Here is a 20,463-nt window from a genome sequence, read left to right as displayed (position 1 = left end):
AAAATCTTTAAAAAAAATATTAGGTATACAATATAGTGATTCAATACTTCTATACCACACCCAGTGCTCATCACAGCAAGTGCCCTCCTCAGTCCCCATCACCTATTTCACCCATCCCCCACCCACCTCCCCTCTGGTAACCATCAGTGTGTTCTCTGTAGTTAAGAGTCTGTTTCCTGATTTCTCTCTCTCTCTTTTCTCCTTTGGTTATTTGTTTTGTTTCTTAAATTCCACATATGAGTGAAATCATATGGTATTTGTCTTTCTCTGACTGACTTATTTTGCTTAGCCTTACACTCTAGCTCCATCCATGTCACTGCAAATGGCAAGATGGAAAACATGGAAATGTTTAAAGTTAATAAAGGTTGGATTTTGTCTCTGAAAAAATGCTCTAAGGACAGTGTGGAGAAGAGATTGAAAGACTGAAAACCTGCAGGAAGAGCATCTAGGGTGCTAAGCTGTCACATGAGTGAAAGGAGAAGCGGAGGGCAAACTAGGGAAGTGGCAGAGGCAATGGGGCTAAGGGGAGGGACTTAGGAAGTGTTGAGGACATGGAGTAAACAGGACTTATGACTGGTTTGATGTTTAGGTAGGATGGGAGGAGCACAAAGAAGAGTTAAAAATGATACTACATCCCTGACTTGATCAACTTTGTGAATGGCAGTGCCATTTTTTTTTAATTTTTTTTTTTAGCGGGGGAGGGAGAGGGCAGAGGGAGAGAGAGAATCTTCAGCAGGCTCCATGCCCAGTGCAGAGCCCCACACAGGTGGATCCTACGAGTCTGAGATCATGACCTGAGCCGAAATCAAGAGTCAGACACTTAACCAACCGAGCCACCCAGGCGCCCCAGAATGGCAGTGCCATTTAAATGTTGGAGGAAGGGCATTTAAACATTTAAGAACTGGGGTGGAAGAAAAACTCTGTTTTAGAGATTTGTTAGGGGTCTGTCAGGGACAATGACAGAGAGCATGCGTGTTCTGGGTAGGGAACATAGATTTAGAAGTTATTACCATCTTCAGATGGTATATAAGGCATTAAGCATCATGGAATCACATAAGAAAAGTATATAAAGGATGGAAAAGAGAGCAGAGGACCTGAAAGCTAAGGAACCTAACATGGAAAAGATGACTACAGAAGGAGAAGCAGGAAATGGAACTGAGGAGGGGCCAGAGAAAGAAAAGGAAAAAAAGAATCAGATTCATGAGGTGTTCAACACAATCAGGAGAAGTCGAAAATGTTTTCCAAGCTTCTGACGTGGAAGATTGCACGTTGGTTCCTTCAACCACAGTGCAGACCAAGGTGGGGAGGAAGAGGCCATTTGATTGGGATGGGGAAAATGAGTGCTTTGTTTTGGACCAGTTGAATTTTTGGTTTGTGAGACATCCAGGTTGAGCTATATAGTGAGCCACTGAATATTTGGATCCACAGGGAAAAAGAATCTCGACCCTTAAGTGAAAAACATGGCAAAATATAACCTTGACTTCAAAGTATTTTGTTGGGACCTTATCATAACTTTTTAAATATTATCTAGAATACTGCAACTTTCTTTTAACATTTCTTGAGTTATCTTGAGTAAAACTACAAAGGCTTTTCCATAAACAAACAAGCAAAACAACCTCTGGGGACATTTGAGAAATGCTTTCTGGTGTAGGAGTTGAAATCAGGAACGTGGGGTCTGCCTGGTCTGAGTTTGAGCACTGGCTTTAGCACTGACCTGCAGTGTGACCTTGACCAAGTCAATCTCTTTGATCTCCTATTTTTTCATCTGAAAAACTGGGCGAGTAATATCCAATATTGGAGGGTGTTGGTAAGAATGAAATTAGCTGATACCTGAAAATAATCTGCTATTCATAACCTGTACCTAATCAAAGCTCAGTAAATAGTGACTATTATAATTATTTAAAATCATCAGGCACGAACATTTAATTCTTTACCCCTTCTTTAATTAGGTCCACATTTCAACATGACATCTACTTTTTCTCCTGCCTTGCCTCCTCCTAGTGTTAGCAGCATTTCATGCACATTCAACTCAAGCTTTTCTCATGTGGAGAATTTGGGGGAGTAATTACTATTTGTAGGCAAAAATGGGAAGGACGAGATAGGAGGAAACAGCAAATAGCATCGCTTTCAAGGTGTGGGCAGTCCAGTAGAGGAGTCAGAAAGTGCTCTTACTCCTAAACAACTAAGATTTCCCAAAGCAGTGCCTCCATAAGTGAAAAGTAATATCAGACAAACAAGCTGCTAGTTAGGTAGTCCTAGTCCCACCTCCCTTTGAAATAAACCTGTCCATGCCTTAATAAGCACAGTGACTACTATTTCTTCATTCATGTCTAGAAACCCAAGAATACTGTGACTGTGGCCACTCCATTACTTTCTCCAATATCTGGAAGCATGTGGGTATACATCAATCCCAGAAAGATGATTTTACTGGAAAATCATCCTAACGTTAGCCTTTTATAAAGATGTGTGAAATCTGGAGGATGCCACCCAGCATTTCTCTACCATGGCGCCTTATACGTCAGACAGGGTTGGCTTCAAATCGAAGTCTACAGGGGTATCTCTCCCGTCTTTTTTACCCATCCGCCCTCACCCCATCCCTTGCTCTGAGTTCCTGGCTTCTGTTTAGTAGCATGCCAAGATCAAAGCCTCTGCGACTTTTATTCTTGGCTCTATTTATGGGAATGGATAGATCCTTCTGAGGAAAAAGTTTAGGTTGTTCTTTGGGATTTTTCCAGAGTAAACTATTTGTATAGCAAACATCATCAACAATAAAACAACATTTTTCTCGAGCTTAATTTTACCATGTCTAACGTGTTATGCTCAGAGATCTTCTACTATGGGCGAGGAGAGGAAGAAATAAAGTGGAGAAAATTTAAAATTTTGCCCTACCCCATAATATTAGGAAAATGGAGCCAACAAATGCTTCCGATTCTTGCCTCTGACCTCACTGAAGAGACTTCCCCGTTGTTCCCAGTTATCAGAAGTGTTTAAGTCAGTAGAGATCTTTGCTGACTACACTCTGAAAAGAGCATCAAAGCAAGCAATGTTTTCCAATAGTTCCAAATGGAATAGAAGAGTACTTTATTTACGAAACTCTGCCATTGGGAGTACCCCCCCCCTCAGCAATGAAAAACAGGGAGTAAGATAAAATCAGCTGGTCCCAGTGTTAATAACACACTGTTTAAGTTAACAGAGTCTGTTCAATTCAATAGAGGTTTTTAAAATGCCTGTTATATGCCCATGATAGTAGTAGGTCTTCAGCTTAACAGAGATAAGATCCCTGCCTCTTGTAACTGACAATCTCGTGAGATAGACCGACAAGTAAACATATACTATAAGGGACTGAAGGCTTGAATAGAGATATAAAGTGCTAGGGGAAAAAGTAAAGTGCTTGGATGCATTTGTGTGCACATTTGTGGGGGGGGGGTGATTGGAGGCTTGAAGGATGTCAGGGTAAGTTAAGAAAGGGAGTTGAGCAAATAAATAAATAAATAAATAAATACAGTGATAAGCATCTTACGAGTTTGCATCAGGGGAATGTTAGCAATAGTCACTATAAATCTGCTTGCCTGTCCCTTTTGTTTTCTATTCTCCAGTTTAGAGAAGAAATACTGATTTCCTTCCCTGCCTAATTTTGCCTGTGACACTCTGTGCTGTCAGTAGTGAGGACACAATAAGGCTAGAGTGTAATCCGACGATCGGCTTTTTAGGTCATATAAGCATATTCTTGCATCAACCACTTATGCTCTCTATTTTTATTTATTTTTTTAAAAGATTTTATTTATTTATTTGACAGAGAGAGACACAGCGAGAGAGGGAACACAAGCAGGGGGAGCAGCAGGCCAAGGGAGAAGCAGGCTCCCCGCTGAGCGGGGAGCTTGATGCGGGGCTCGATCCCAGGACCCTGGGATCATGACCTGAGCCAGAGGCAGATGCTTAACTGTTGAGCCACCCAGGCGTCCCCACTTATGCTCTTTAGAGAGCTATTTACTATTCCTGCTAGCAGTTGGGGCTGGGGTGAAGAGCAAGGCTCTGGTGTAGAGAAAGTCAGAATCCCAAATGAAAAGACTTTGTGCAGACGACTCTGACACTTTTTAAGCTATTGCTTTGGAGGAATGTTCATCACATTTTAACAATTAAAATGTTATATTTTAAGAAATTTTTCTTTATTTGGAAATTAAAAAAAAATCTTAGCGTTCTTGTTTCTTGGTTCCAAGAACAGACTGTTTATTAGGAGATTAAATATTCCAAAGAACTCAGATTAAGTGCTGGCTTTTAATGCCTTTCCAAGTTCTGATTAACAGGGTCACCCTTGGAATATATTATTAGTGAGAGTTGGGGGAAGGGGAAATTAAAAATACGCATAATATCTGAGAAATTGCACTACAAAATCCCTCATTTCCTCTTTGAGGAATAGTTTATCTGATTTCCAAGGGAAAGGGGAATATGTGAACATTTATGTAAGTTAGAAAAATATACCACAAATATGTACCACTGATATTCACAGAGGTTAAAAATTATAATCAAGGGACTATTTGCAGTAGGTATCCAATAATGAGAAACAGCAATAAAGAATGGCTCGGGATTAAGAGCCGAGTCTGTAAAATGTGACTGGAATAGGGTTGAGGGTGTGGAAACCATGCCATGCAATTAAGTATTTGGTCAATAAAGGTGGTGACCTGACTTTGTCACAAGAAACTGCATCAGATAAGAGTACCCTTATTATGTGGCCTATTGCTTACTTTGACACATGGAATTTAAGAGCCTGATAACAGTTTAGGTTCAACTATCCTGCCCTTTTGTGGAAGAAAGCGTCTCCAGGATGGTTAAGGGACCTGGTTAGAAAGAGAAATGGGAGTTATCTTAACTCTGACTCCAGGACTCTTTAAACATCACCACATTTTTTTAATGCCATTGGTGGATGAAAAATTAAAACACAGACATGATATTTAAATGTTGAATACTGTGTAATTTGCACAAGCAAGATTCCACTATAGTAATGAATTCATTTGCTTTTTCTGATGAAAAGGCAAAGTTGCTTTGTGCCATTAAAAGGAATAGGCTTGTTTTCTACCACTAGGTGGCATGATATGTTTTTTTTTCCTGACACTCCTTTGAAAAAGAATCCATCCTTCTTGCTAAACACACACACACACACACACACACACACACACACACACACCCTCATCCATTCTTTGAGGACTCCTGTCATTTTTACTGCTATGAAATTTGACTTGGAGTATCTATAAAATACTTAACATCAAAATCAAACCTATTACTTTCCACTTTTTTCATTATATGGTTTTGCCTCTGTGATACATGTCTGTTTTGTCTACTCCGTATGGCAGGAGAAATTAGGTTTGGTTTCAGTTCCTGTTTATGCTCAGTTTAATAAATGGTGGGCAAAGTCTCTTCTCTCTCTCTCTTTATTTTTTTTTTGCCCTTGGAGGGGAAGAAGAGAAAGTTCTAGTTGATTCTTAAGTGGCCACGTGTTCATTCAATGTCTAGTAGGAGCTAATTATTGAATGGAGAATAATCTACTAATGACGCTTTGGCTAATTACCTAGCTATGATATTCTTATTGCCCATCCCAGAGACCATTGCCAAGTTGAGGTCAGAGTCCTGAGGAGCAGCTGTCCGTTTAAGTGGAAGGAATCGGCAATCCCAAGACGGTCCGAGAGGCACTGGAAAGACTAAGGATTGAGCAGGAAGAAGGAATTGCAGTGAAATTTTAACTACTTCACAGGTCAGCCTTGTCATCTCCTGGCTTTTCTGAGTCATTAGAAGCTTCAGCATGTGAGGTAAAGAGGAGAAACTGCAAGAGCAGGACTTACAGAATATATACTTTTCAAGTTTATCTTTCCACCCTGTGTATTACTTTATAGATTTTTTTTGCTTCATCTCTTTTTTATTCTCCCCCTCTTCCTCTGCCTTAATTTTTGACTCCATGTACTAAATGTCATAGCTTTCCAGTTTTCAGCACAATATTTTATTATTTTAAATGGAATCGTGTTTTAGAAATAAACAAACAAACATTTTTTTGGAAGGCCCAGACATGGAAAAATTTGTTTTCAACCCCATCAAAACATGGAAGTCACTGGGGAGGGGTGAGGTTTTTATACAACACTAACGGCAGAATTCACTCCTGACCCTTATGTCTTAATTTCTAGGGCTGGAGGTGGACATTGGTATCCTTTTAAAGCTTTCCAGAATATCTTGATACACCTTAAGGGTTGAGACTCTGAAATGCCACGATGTGTCACATGTCATCCTTCCCTTAAACCAGCATCTTGGTCTTGCACAATTTCCTGTGACTCCTGCTTAAAACTCCACCATCTTTATTCTTCCCTCTGCTGTACCTATTTGTAATTAGTCCTGAAAACATTGCATCTTTCATCTCACTAATATCTTATACCTTTCCACCTTGTCTCATTATCAACACCATCATCCCAATCCAAAGCTTCCCACAATTCTCTTTCCAACATTAATGTGTTTAACTTCTTTTGCTGATGTTTGGTTTTACACTTATTGCAGCACTCTCAAATGGCAAAATAACAAGAGGAAAAAATCAGGATGGGAGAAACTAATATTCTTATGGGTAATAAAAAGCTCTTGTCTAATGTGTAACAGAAAGGAAAATCACCTCCAAATTTTATTCATCAAGAGAAAGGAAAATCCATGCATCCAAGAGCTTCGCAAGGATAAGTTCCTTTGTTCTCCTAGCAATATTACTGAATTACCACCTACTGACCTTACCATAAGGGTAAGAGCTAGCTATCTCTTGTTCAACATTGTATCCCTGCAGGGAAGCACGATGTCTAGTTTTATTAACTGAAGCTATATTAGTTGTAAGTAGTGGGAATCATCCTGAGATAACTTACACAAAACAGGCGAGGTAGAAGGCTACAGAGCTCAGTGGTTGAATTTAGCCTGGCCTTAGGAAAAAATTGCAAACAGGCCTTAGAAAGCCTACAGAATTCAGTGCTTTTTTCTCAGTGGGTATTTTGTTTCTCTTCTTTCCTCCATAGACTAGCTTTTTGGGCTTCTCAGGCCAATGTGGGTTTATATACCTGCTCTCTGCTCCCAGTATATATGATACAATTCTAGTCATGATAAAGGATTAACTGGCTATTTCCCAGCCACCTTCTTGGGACAGAATCTAGTTGGCCCAGCTTGAGTGACGTCATAAACTCCAGTCAAATTGGCCACAAGCTCATCTGGGAGTAACTATGGCTGCTAGAGATGCACCCCTTCCCGACCTTCATAAATGTTCAAAAAAGGAGAATCAGTGTAAGCTGGGCAGATAACCCAAAGCTGTCTATTGCACCAACATGTGGTAGGGATGCAAGAGATACTTAGAACACATAAATGAATAAAAAATAAAAGAACCAAGAGAGTCTGTTAGTTTGGGGTAGTCTAATAAACTCAGATTGATGGGTACAGGACAATTTATTAAGGATGTACTTTGTACCAAAGACTGTGCTTAATAATGTAAGGAATAAAAACGGAAAAAGAAGGTAGTTCCTGACCTTAAGAAGAAAGGCAAGAAGAGGTATCATTGATATATAAAAGGAGAATACTGAAAGTGACAAGAACAACATGGAATGTTATAGATATTCAGTCAGTGGAGAGATGGTCATTTTCATTGTGTTGGTTAAGATAATATCGGCTGCCCAGAAATCTCAGTGAAGAAACACAAAAAATCAATCGGGGTGGGGGGGATGGGAAGGAGAGCAGGCTCTACGGCAGAGTCTTCAGGGACTCCAGCTCTGCTACCTCCAGTGTGTGGCTTCTGCATAATCTGAATTCTGCAAATAAATCCAGCCAGCAGAAGGGACAGTAGTGGCTCACACAGCAGGGTATTATAACTTCTGCCGACAGCCCATTGGCCAGTCTACCATCACATGGCCATACCTCTCGGAAAAGGAGGCTGGGGAATGTCACCTCGCTTTTTTCTGGAGAAAAAGCCAATACATTTTGGGAACTTAGAGCCAGGGACTACCATTAACAGTATTGTAGTCAGGGCACTGCGAGGGAGGACTAATCCGAAAAAAAAAATGTATTAAAGGATTGCTATGGGAGATCATCTTTGAGGTGTAGATCTGAACTGGTGGGGGAAAGATGTTGTTTTTGGAAACAAAAGTTTATGGGCAAAAGTCTGGATTTGAGGGACGTAACCGTTTGTGGAGTAGTGAAGATGGAGTGGTTGAGTTGAAGTGTAATAAAACCCAAAAAGGTAAATGCCTTTATTTAGCTCTTTCTTTTGAAAACATCTTTCTATAGAACTGAGAACACCAATTTATTTTCCCAGACAATAGATTTTGGCTAGAAATTATGCTGATAATTAAATAGTGAGGAGGAACTAAAATTTGAAGGAAAAATAATGAACAAAACTCGATTATATCTTGATTATATCTTGTATTCCCATTCTGGCCTTCTGCGTTCTAAACTGAAACAACCACCCTCATTTTCTTTTTAAAACATCAAGTTAACTTGATGATTATGTACAAAAGTAGTACAAATTTATTTATCAAGACAAAGGTTTAAAACAATCCAGATCAATATTAATATATTTTTATTGTCTGCATCTTCTAACTTAAGTTAAATATCCTCATACAACTCTCTATATAAATGTTGTTTTTCCTTGGATAGCATTAATCTCAACAAAATATCTTAAGAGAATAATGGGAGGGTTTTTCCTTTTTGTTCAGAATTTCTTTTAAATCAGACATCTGGTATTTGGCACTCGACTTTTATTAGACCGATTGAGCACTTTTAAAGGGGGATAAATCATATGACTTTCATTTTAATTTTTACTGTAATGGTTTAATGTAGCCAACATATGCTGAGTAATAGCATTAAAATAAAATCAGTAAATGAAGGATTAAAATCTGTCTGTATTCAATTTTGCAAAGACACTAATTAGAGAAAGGTTTTTCAGATCAGCAATTTTTAAAAATTGTAATAATATAATATAAATGCTTGGATTTTAGCATGTTGTTATTGGGAAAGAAAAATTGCAAGGGAAATGAATGCTTTCAATCTGCTTCTACGCTGTGGGGAGCATAGAGTAAGAAACTCATTAGCATGACCCTATCCCCACTGCCAGAAAGCATTTGGACAAAAAAATTTAAGCCATTTCACAATTATTTATTCTAATTAGAAATATTAACTTGAGAACTGGACTGATTTGAGCTAGCCCAGGGATGATGGAGATTGCTCCACACCATAAGGAACATTCATTCTAGCCCACTTCTTAATTTTTGGCAGAGAGCCAGCTATTTTCTATGGTTCTACTTATTGAGGTACAAAACAGTGTTTGGAATTAAGTTGGAATTTTATTTACAGCTTGAGAATGTCTTGCTAAATGTCCCTAAATATGGCACTTCTCAGTAAACTGGAATGAAACCTCAATCATTTCTCCATAGAAATTGAGCAAAGAGAATATTGAGGCAATACTTATTAGTTTCTTTAAATTCCTCCAGTTATGGGTAGCATAAATAAGAAAATTAAATGGATTAGTCTTACCACAGAGATCCTAATTACAAATACCTCTGATGCATATATATGACTACTAATTCAAAGGAGATTTTGACCAGTAACCAAAAATACGGCAAATCATACAATAAGAGATAATATTACGACTTGTAAGACGATTTGGAAAGGTGCTTCTCTGATTAAAAGAATAAAAGGCTTTCTGTTCAGTGAGGTATAAAATTATACTTTCACCCACTTCAATATCACGAATAGGACAAACACATTATGTTCATTTAGTGTTTTTCAATTAGTAAGAAACGTGTATTGGTTGTACTTTGCTGTTTTTAGGCATTCACTATAGTCATAATTTCTTTATATTACAGAAATCCAGAACAGGATAATCCAAATCACTGGTTCAATATGCTAAGTTAGCATATCCAGCATTTGAAGAACTTACAGAAATTGGCTTTCAAAAATGCAAACATGTTTTGCCCTCCTTTATTCCTTCAAACTATCTCCATTCTTTTCCTAATATCTTAAATATCCTAAATTTCAGAGTCATTTTTACTTTCATTTTTTTGTTCTATTCTTTTCTACTTAATCCCAAGCAAACAAGGTGATATAGGGAGAAATTTCAAGGAGTGCCACAAAGACTCCTCCCGCTATTTGCCAATTTGATCTCTTGTCTTCTTATATAGACAGTAATGTCCACTACTAGATTCGTTAGAAAGTAGACAATAGGGCAGGAGAGTTACCTTAAAAGATATAAATAGTGCAATGAGAAAGAAGGTATTGAGTCTGGTGTGTTTCTCAGTCTTTCTACTTTTATATTATTTTTCATTTGTATATTGCTCTTGGTGAAACAAAAATACTATGATATACAATATCTGTATCCTCAAGGAGTTTATTATGAAACAATAAATACACCTGCAACAGTCTATGAACAATTCAAGAAAACAAAGAACAAATTAGAAATTAAATATAATTATTTCAAATCCATATGATACAGATAATAGCCAGGACAAGGGTGGGAGTTGCTGAGTCCAGTTTATGTGTGGAAGTAGCTTGAGTTGGACCTTGGATTATATAAAGAAAGAGTGGGAGTCCAGAGATTGTCACTGAATGGGTGTAACAGAGAAGAAATTCCAAGTACAGTAACCACTGATATGGCAGAGGTAAATTTGGGGGAAGCCAGAGTATCACCTTGAGCTTGCTGAGTCATGGAAGAAATTCCTAAGTTTATTTAGCGTCCATCCAAGACTCACATGTGGGGGCTTTGGAAAGTGTGTGGATATAATCAAAGAAAGAGAATCAAAAGATCAACACCGACCGCTTAAAAATTTTGGCTTATTCTAGTGTTCCAAGTGTATTTATCCCCTCTTCCTTTCTACTCCCTGATATTCAGACACTATCTGGTGAAAGAAAATAAAATTAGATGTTTTTCTTAATTTGCCTATGCATGCTCCTGTATTGAAATATATCTGAGTAGAGATGCCCAAGAGCAGAATGGAGCTGTAACATCTTTTCAACTGCCCACATAGCTCTTACTGACCAGAGCTTTGTATATTTCTTTACACCTGTCGGTCTGTACACACCTGCCTGAGGTTTGGAGCACTTGGCAATTTTGTTAAATGGCTCCAACTTTCTTAGGAAAACACACTGGTGGTCTCCCAATGAAAACTTTTCTCAAGTGTAGCTATATAATTTCGTTTGGAATATTTTAACTCTTTTTTTCTACCCAGAGAGAAAATGTTTTCATAATGTATGTAATGTATATGTATATTATGTAATATAACATTTACTCTTAACATATTTGCGTATTTTCTGTCCAATATTTATTGTCTATTTTAGTCTCCTTATCCTTGTTTTTCTCAAGTATTTGACATCAGCCACTTGGAATTCCCAGTCACGGGGATCCATGATGTCATAAGGGAGTTAGACAAGCTTGCTTCAGAATGCTCTCAAAGAGCTCTATTTCACCCTGTATTCACTTAGCCCTTGTATTGCTTCTTTGTATCGGACTGAAGGGCTTTAGTTTCTCCAGTTAGATATAAATGACAGACAAGGCAAAAGGAAGCTTCAAGAATGGTAAATGTCCCTTTAATGCACATTTTCTCCTACATTGGTTCCCGGGTTTTCTAACTTAGTTGTTCCTGAGTAACTCAGAATTGTCCACATTTGTATTAAGATGAGGAAAAGCGAAGTTCTGATTACTAAGAGTAATTACAGAGACAGGGATAAAAAGATTGGTTCTTTTCTCAGTGCAATGTTCCAGGTTAATGGATCTAGCACAGAATCAGATGTTATTTTGTATGCAGTCTGATTTGACTTCTTGTGGTACAGTGATGAGGGTTAAGCCATGTGAAATGTAATTGTCATTACTCACTCTGCTACATATTTAATTAAGCTTGAAAAAATACCATTGATGTGACCACATAGCCCAGGGCTAGCATTTCCCTCCCTCAGGCTAAAAGAATCTGACCGAGCATTTTTGACGAGCAACTGCAATTAGAATTTCCTTCATAGACTTTCCCAAAAACCCAATAAAAAGAAATAAAAAGGCGAGGCTGAGCCTATTACATTTACTGTAGGCCCACTGCCTGCTTTCTATTAAGTTTGACAGTATTTATTTTTGAAGCTAGACTAATGTACAAAACAGTGGTTGTAAATATTTTTCCCCAAATATCAAATATCAAATATGCAAAACCTAAATTATAATAATGAAAAGGGTGGAAAGTGACAAAGCTAAAAATTCTTCTCCCCACGGCTCAGTCTCAGAAATTCCACTGAGTGGACAGACACTGATACTTCCTGTCTCACTGTAAAGTCTTTTGGTGCTTAAATTTAAGTCTCCATTGAGCATTTTGAACACAGATGTTGGAAATATTTCTCCATTATATATTGCCTAAATTGTATCCTGAATAAAAACTCTACTTCTTAACCTGTTTTTTTTTAAAAAAAGGTCTCCATTTTTAGTTCGGGGTGGCGTTATCAATTGCCTTAATTAATACGTAGCTGTTCCAACAAAATTGTGTCTTCAGTTATAAAATTGGGGCATATTTTATGAAACAATTAATATATGCATTATTACCTTTTATGAAAATTCTAGAAAATTCAAAGAAGTTTTTTCTTCCCCTTGAAATCTAATGGTATAACATTTTCAGTAAGCCTGTCTTAAAAAGTTGTCACTTATAAAACCATGTTCCCATATGACATACCCAAAATTCTAGGTCCTGTGCAAAACTTTGTATTTCTCTCCTATATTTTTCTCTTTTGATAGTTGGTCATGTGAAAAAAAAAAAAAGAATTTTATGTTTCTCTAAGGAGAATGATTTTTCCAATGAATAAAATCTTAGTCCAATGTTCCCAGTTTAGAGCCTGAACAATAATCTTCTTGGTATGTTGCAGAACTTCAAGATCTCCTTTTTTCAACTTTTTGAGGAACCTCCATACTGTTTTCCAGAGTGGCTGAGCAAAATGACTGCTCCTACTTTTCAGGGTTTTTTTCTTTTTAAATGGTGGACTTGAAACTACCAAATCTGATTTCCTTTCTTTTGGACTATCTTTATTATAATGCATATTTTAAAACTTTAAGCTCTGTCGTTATTAACCAGGCCATTACTTCTGAGATTACCTTTTAGGCAAATGGTATTCATTTAAATTTGGGTTCTGTGAATTTTTGATTTTACAAGAACCCTTTGGCTTCAGAAGGAGAATGAGAACATCTCTGGATTCTTTCACCCCTCTTTAACTGTGGGGCTCAATATACTTTCCACTGAAGGAAGGAGCATTGTCAAGTAGTTAACATAAATGATTGGAAAAATCCCTGAACTTTGCATGGGCAGAATAATTGCACACAAATGCATTCAGGAATCCTATGGAAAATATAGTGCTGTTAACTGGCATGGTTACAGCACAATTTAGCAAGTATGTTAGAACAAATTACCCCCTTTAACCGTAAGCCATTCGGTTTCACGCTTTTTAATGAAGGTCTGTGCCACACACCAGAATACTTCTCACCTCATTACTACTCATAAAAAGCAATGATCCATTCAAAGGTTCCTCATATCTCCCATATGAGTGGTAAAGATCTTCGCCTCTCATTCTGGCTCAGAAGACAGGGAAGCTTCTTCCCATCTTGTCTTTGAAGTTGATCATTAGAATATTTACTAGATAAAAGAACTCAGAGATTTATCTGTGGAATCTCACTGTTGTCATGTGTTAATGTTCTACCCTTCTTTCAAAAACAAAACAAAACAAAACAAACAAAACAAAATAAAACCGGAAGACAGCTCTGTTCTTGTTTAGAGAATCCACGAGATTTGCGAGACTGTTGGTGAAAACTTTTCTCCTTCAGTCTTCACAAGATATTTTCAAAGAAACTCTAAAAAGCAGGAAGAATTTAACAGGCCACTGAAATTCAAAGTATGGATTCAATAAAAAGGCAGGCAGAGAAGAAAGCTGGTAGGCCAGTTTAGGAGGAACAGTTCAATTTTTAAATTATTTTTCCTCTCCCCAGAGGATCATCCAAAAAAAAAAAAAAGTTGATTATCCTTGGAAATGCACTATCTTTATACGTGTTACTGATGAACAGATTTCAGCTAGACTGTAATAGTCTCCCCACCGCCCCCCCCTTAATTTCAGGGACAATATATAATACTATTTAAGATACATTGGGTGTGTTCAATTAAATTTGAGGTGAATGCATGGTTTTGGGATGGGGGTGTGAGTAGGGAAGGATACTTTTTTTAAATAATTTTTTTCAAGGACGTGATAAGGCAATTCCAACTACAAAATTTTGTACTTTTTTTTTAAACTCCATGTAATAGGGATGAAAAAGCCTACGTAGAAGAGAAAGAACACATCCACAGATTTTGTTTGTACAACATTACTGTAGTTCAACCAGCAAGAGAAATAGCTGTTCATCTTTATTACATAAGAATTTCCAGTTTGGCCGTTAGCTTAAGAGTATACAACAAAGTAACAACATTTGCAATTCAAGCAAAAGCCCACACCAGCACTAAAATAATTTGAAAGCAGAGAACCAGAAACTAAAGGCCGTCATGTAACAAAACACTGGAATCTGGCACGTGTTATAAATTTAAATGATGTTTAAAATCAGTTCCTCGGCAGGAAAAATAGAGTTAACGTAAACTTTTTGGTGACATTTCCAACTTTCTTTGTGGTATCTCTGAAAATATATCTGATCACCCGATGCAGTGCTGTCAAACCCTACCAAACACTTAAGCTGAGCAGTTTCTAAATTAAATTGGTATTCTCCAGGCGCTTTCCCAGAAACACAAGCTCAGGTCGGATCACACTCACAAAGCTACAAGAGGGAGATGTCGGTACTGTACTTTAATAGGCTTGAGGAAGCACGTGCTTGCAGAGACCAGTCGACCTCTACAATAGTAACTGCACAGCTTTGTTTCATTTGAAAACATAAATCTGTACACACATACTTAGGTAGACATATATCCATGTATATAGAAAAAAGTTCAGCTAATAATAAAAGAAAGGATGAACATTGGCACTGTAGATGTTGACAGCATTATGCAAACTTTTCAATATTCCCTTGCATGCTCAACTTTAACTTTTGTTTATAAAGTCCACTTAGACATAATTTACAACTTCTGTTAACTTAAGCTGGGTTCTGTAAAATCTGTCTAAAAAAATCAGCACAGAGTGCTTTTGAGATGTTACAAATATATCTAGATATCAAACACTGAGCCGTGCAAATTATATCCATTTTGGAAACTCTGGGTTTGTATTTATGTATATAATATATTTTAGCTCTGATGTTTTAAAATGATGAAGCAAGCCTTGCTTTTTTCTTTTCTCTCCTCCTGCTTTTTCCAACTATTGCTGTAGTATCTATGAGAGACACTTAGGAGCCCAAGAAAAATAAAAGGAGAGATCCTGGAGGTTGTCACTATTTGACAAATTACTGGAGTTCACATTTTGTAAGGTGATTTGGGGAGAAAAATAAAAAGGTCAAGACAAAACTTCTTGCAAATTACCTGAAGTTTGTAATTTTATTGTAGCATAAAGATTTCAATACTTAAAAATGTTTTAAAACGGTATCTGTGGGGCGCCTGGGTGGCTCAATCGTTAAGCGTCTGCCTTCGGCTCAGGTCATGATCCCAGGGTCCTGGGATCGAGCCCCGCATTGGGCTCCCTGCTCAACGAGGAGCCTGCTTCTCCGTCTCCCATGCCCCCTGCTTGTGTTCCCTCTCTCTCTTTGTCTCTCTGTGTCAAATAAATAAACAAAAAATCTTTAAAAAAAAACCGTATCTGTTATTTCGTCCATATACAACATTAGCAGAAATCTGACCTTCTCATCCTCCTTCAGGACTAGTTAGAAATGTCAGGCAATTGAGATTAAGAGAACAGGGTAAATCCCACCTCTTGATTTGCTCTTCCAATTTCCATTGCTTTTGAGATCAAAGAGATTGAAGCTGTTCTTAAAATCCACATTTTACACTAGCAGAAGAGCAAAGCACTGAGCTTCATTTTTTGTTTTCCTTGCTTTCATTGAAACAAGAGCCTATACTTTTCTCCCCAAAGCAGTCATGGAGAGTGAGATACCCTGAGTGGTACCCCTTCGCCAATATGGCGAAAAAAAGAGAGCATCCTTAGTAAGCAGTACAAATTTTCAACAGGCTTTGGTCAAAGTGAAATATTTCGGACTCAGGATGAGAACTGAAGGGATTAAAAGAGAAGTAAAATAATAGAGAATAAAATAACTTGATTACATATATATGTATATATATATATATATATATATATACACACACATATTATTGAAGTGTAATGAACATACAGTGTTATATTAGTTTCAGGTATACAACATAATGAATCAACAATTCTGTAAAATACTCAGTGCTCACCATGATAAGTGTAGTCATCCACTATCACCAGTGTTTTTATCATCTTACTGACTATATAATCTTACTGACTATATTCCCTATGCTCTACTTTTCATCTTTGTGACTTATTTATTTTATAACTAGAAGTTTGTAACCCTTAATCCCCTTTATCTATTTCATCCATCCTCCCACCCACCTTATAATATTTTAATGCAATTGTACTTTTTGACTATGAAAATATGGATGTAAATCAAGTGTTAATATAAAAGGGGGGGCCAATTCCATATCAATATTCAGTTGGATACACACATGGAGACCTTCTTAGGGGAAAGGTAGATTGATATTTAACTTTGGCCAATAGGAGGTGCTAGAGAGAGATTGGAGAAGAGATAAAAGACCTGCTCCTTTTTGTTTTTTCTTGATTATGCACCAATAGCACTTCACTCTTGAAGCAGTGGGTTCTAGCCTCTAGCCTTTTCCCCATCCCCCAGAACCAGTCTCAGTATGTCCTCTCTTGTATAATTGGGATCTGCTGGCCAGTCCCTTCCTCTGAGACCTGGATTCCAGCTCTGACCTCTCCTCAGAGCTCCCAGGTTCCAGGTACCCTACCTTCTTCCTTTTGTTCTCCCAGCCTTAAGGGTCCCTGCTCTCTGCAGTTACTATCTCTCCTTGCCCAACACTTGTGAAGCAGTTCCCAGTTCTCTTTGTTAGAATAACCAGTTTGGTTTCTGTTTTCTTTCTGGACCCTGGCTGATACACTCTCTTTACTCCAGACAGATTTCTTAAATTGCTCAGATTACGAAAGTTGCTCCTGACTTCCCACATTCAGCTCTCTCTGCTAGGAATTTTTCCTGTCCCTGTCATCCTTCCATCCCTCTTTTACCACTTACTATCAGTTTTTGCCCAGGTAACCCCTCCTTGAAATGTCACCTCCTCAGGGAATCTTCCCTGGGCCTAGACCAGATCGAATCTCCATTGTCTCCCTTTTATAAGACCAGTTATATCATGTTGTTGCCCAATGTCCATCTTCCCTCCTGCCTCCATGCAATGAGAGATCAGGAAACATATCTTTTTCCTACTCAGTATCAAGCACGCTGGAGGCAATCAATAAATATTGATTGATTATTGATTAAATTGACTTCTCATAATTTAAAAAAAATTTTTTTAAAGTTTTTCAGTTAAGTTATAATTTTAGATTTTTATTCTCTTTCCATTTTAGTGATTGCAGGTATATGGGCAAATAAATGTAGGATTCTTTCTTTTCCTTCCTTCCTTCCTTCCTTTCTCCCTCCCTCCCTCCCTCTTTCTTTCTTTCTTTGTTTCTTTGTTTCTTTCTTTGTTTCTTTGTTTCTTTGTTTCTTTCTTTGTTTCTTTGTTTCTTTCTTTGTTTCTTTCTTTGTTTCTTTCTTTCGTCTTTCTAGAGGATTCAGTTCCCTCATAATCTCCATTAGGGCTCCTTCTCATTTCTGGTGTCAAGTTGCCCTAAATCAATATATTCTCTGAGTAAAAGCTGTGTGCTTGCTAAGTGAATACTGTGTTAAGGAAAGTCCTCTAATTTCCCTTCCAACCTGATGACTACCCCAAGCCTCTTCTCTGTAGACATTCTGGAGCTGCTATAGCTTTTGATTTCAGACTTTAATTTTCTGTCTGGCTGTTATTTACTTTATCTGCTATTTCAGGGATGCTGGTTCCTACATTTTTTTTTTTCTAGAGACCTACAAGGACATAGAACAGCTGCTTTTAGCTCAATTGATGCCCTTCTTCCTGGTAGCTAACCACCTCAGCCACTAAAGAAGAGGCCAAGTAAAAATATTTACCAAGTCATTGGCATTTCCATATTAAGGAGAACATCCAAGAAAATATTCTTTGTGGCTCAAAAAATAGTGCTTTTACAATTGTGGCCAGTACTGTTTTCATACGAGACTGCAAAATGAAATACTTTTGTTTACACAGCTCCCTTTTTTTCTTTCCCCCCACCACTAGCTCACGGCTGCGGTACGCCTCCTACTGCTGGGATGGCTCTCCCAGGTAGTAGCTGTCCAGGTAAGAGTAGCTCTTTCCCCACGCCCGCCGTCAGTCACCCGTCCCTGGCCCCCGCTTCTCTCGGGAACACTAAATGAAAAGCTAATTCATTCTAATGAGTTAGTAGATACTGAAGGCTAAGGAAATCAATTTTAGGTAGAATATGCATTTGAATTTTCTAAAGTCACTATTCTTAGATTGTGCCTTTTGAATATGACTCAGTAACAGAGTAACAGATATTTGATATCTCTCTTTTCTTTATTAAATGTTGTGTTGTAACAGACTGCAGGGGATTTGCAGCACTTCTGAAGATCCTGTACTTGATGGTGAGCAAATAGAGCTTCAGAGGCTCAGATTTGATTTGCGTAGCCTGAACCCAAAGGAGAAGCCCAATGATGGTTTTTAGATATTTGGGGACTGAGGTAGCCTCTGGGACTAATACAAATCACTGTCTACTTTGTTTTAAATAAAGTCTGCCCAGAAAAAGAATATATTTTTTTTAAAAAAAGACTTTATTTATTTGACACAGAGAGAGAGACAGCGAGAGAGGGAACACAAGCAGGCGGAGTGGGAGACGGAGAAGCAGGCCTCCCACTGAGCAGGGAGCCCGATGCGGGGCTCGATCCCAAGACCCTGGGATCATGACCTGAGTCGAAGGCAGACACTCAATGACCGAGCCATCCAGGTGCCCCAGAAAAAGAATCTTGAGGGTGTTACAAATATGTTTCCTCTGATGGGTTCCTACCTTTGTGTCCACTCATCTGGGTGACAGAAAGGAATATGTTTTCATAATACTGTCACTTATTGATCTGCTATTATGTGCCAGGTAATGCATATGTACTCTCTTACATAATCCTGATAGCATTGTAAACTAACTATTGTAATCTCTAGCTTATTTTTTAGGAAATGGAAACTTAGAGTAGTTAAGTAATTTTCCAAAGTTACATGGTTGGTTCAGCAGCTTGACTGGAATTTAGACCCAAGCTCACTTTAACTCCCACCCTCTCCCTTCCCGCTCCTTCTCCACTATGTCTCTCTGTCTCATTGTTTTTTAGGTATATAGCTTGATTCACAACTAATTATATGACTTTGTTTGTAAGTATCTTTAACTTAACTTTTGGACAGGGTTCAAGATCACTTAATGGAATTTCGGCCAGACTCTGATCTACAAATCCAAGTATCTTGCTTACATTCTTGAAGATGAGGCATTGGTAATTTTATAGGCTCTGGTGTTTTATACCATAAATAAATTTTGTTCTGAGTGTTTTCAATGAGACTAAGCAGACTATTTGCCTGCTACTTCTGTTCTGATGACTGTAATTGTTATGGAAACAAAGAAACAGAAAACCTTTAAACCTATGTAAGATGTAAACCTGCTTAAACCCTCTATTGTTCTTCCCTGGTGTGTAAATATACATAGGTATAAGAAGTTTATAATGTTCGCAAATTAGCTTTCAAAGCACTTGCCAAATTTAGGACTTATTTACTAAATGGTATATTCTTAGATGAAGTTAAAAGAAGTTCTCTTCTGGTACTTCCAGCAATCTTGTACCTAGGCAAGAATTTAGATTCACGAAACTGTAACAAAATGCTAGTATTCAACCTCCCAGTCATTTTGAACAGTGGGTAGTGATGTGTGGGAGTCTGCGCATACTGGCTCACAGGAGCGGATTGTTAGATATCGAAGAATTTTGTGAGGTGGTTTTTAAACATAGCCATTATTAAACATTGGGTTATATAAACTTACAATTAAATAAACTATGTTAAAAACAAAGGCAGTAAATACTCAAAATTTATCACTTCCCAATTAGTTTACCGTATTGTACTATCACCTCTGCTCTTGACATAATTTATGTTTATTGTATCTGTATGGTGGAAACACCATAGAATGGAGTGCTCCTGTAGATTTCTTCCCAACGCTGCCTCAGGAATGCATGTGAGTAGCTTGAATTCCATCATTGTGAAAGTCCTTAAACCACAGAAACTGGCAAACGCTATGAATAATGGCTTTATTTATAGGTTTTTTTTTTTTTTTTGATGGCCTAGACTTCCAAAAATGATGGAGGAAGTGTTAATAATGCAGATCACGTTGAAA

This window comes from Halichoerus grypus, chromosome 3 (genome assembly GCF_964656455.1).
Source record: "Halichoerus grypus chromosome 3, mHalGry1.hap1.1, whole genome shotgun sequence".
NCBI classification, from domain to species: Eukaryota; Metazoa; Chordata; class Mammalia; order Carnivora; family Phocidae; genus Halichoerus; species Halichoerus grypus.
The sequence above is the reverse complement of the archived record's forward strand: the minus strand, read 5'-3'. Positions refer to the sequence as shown.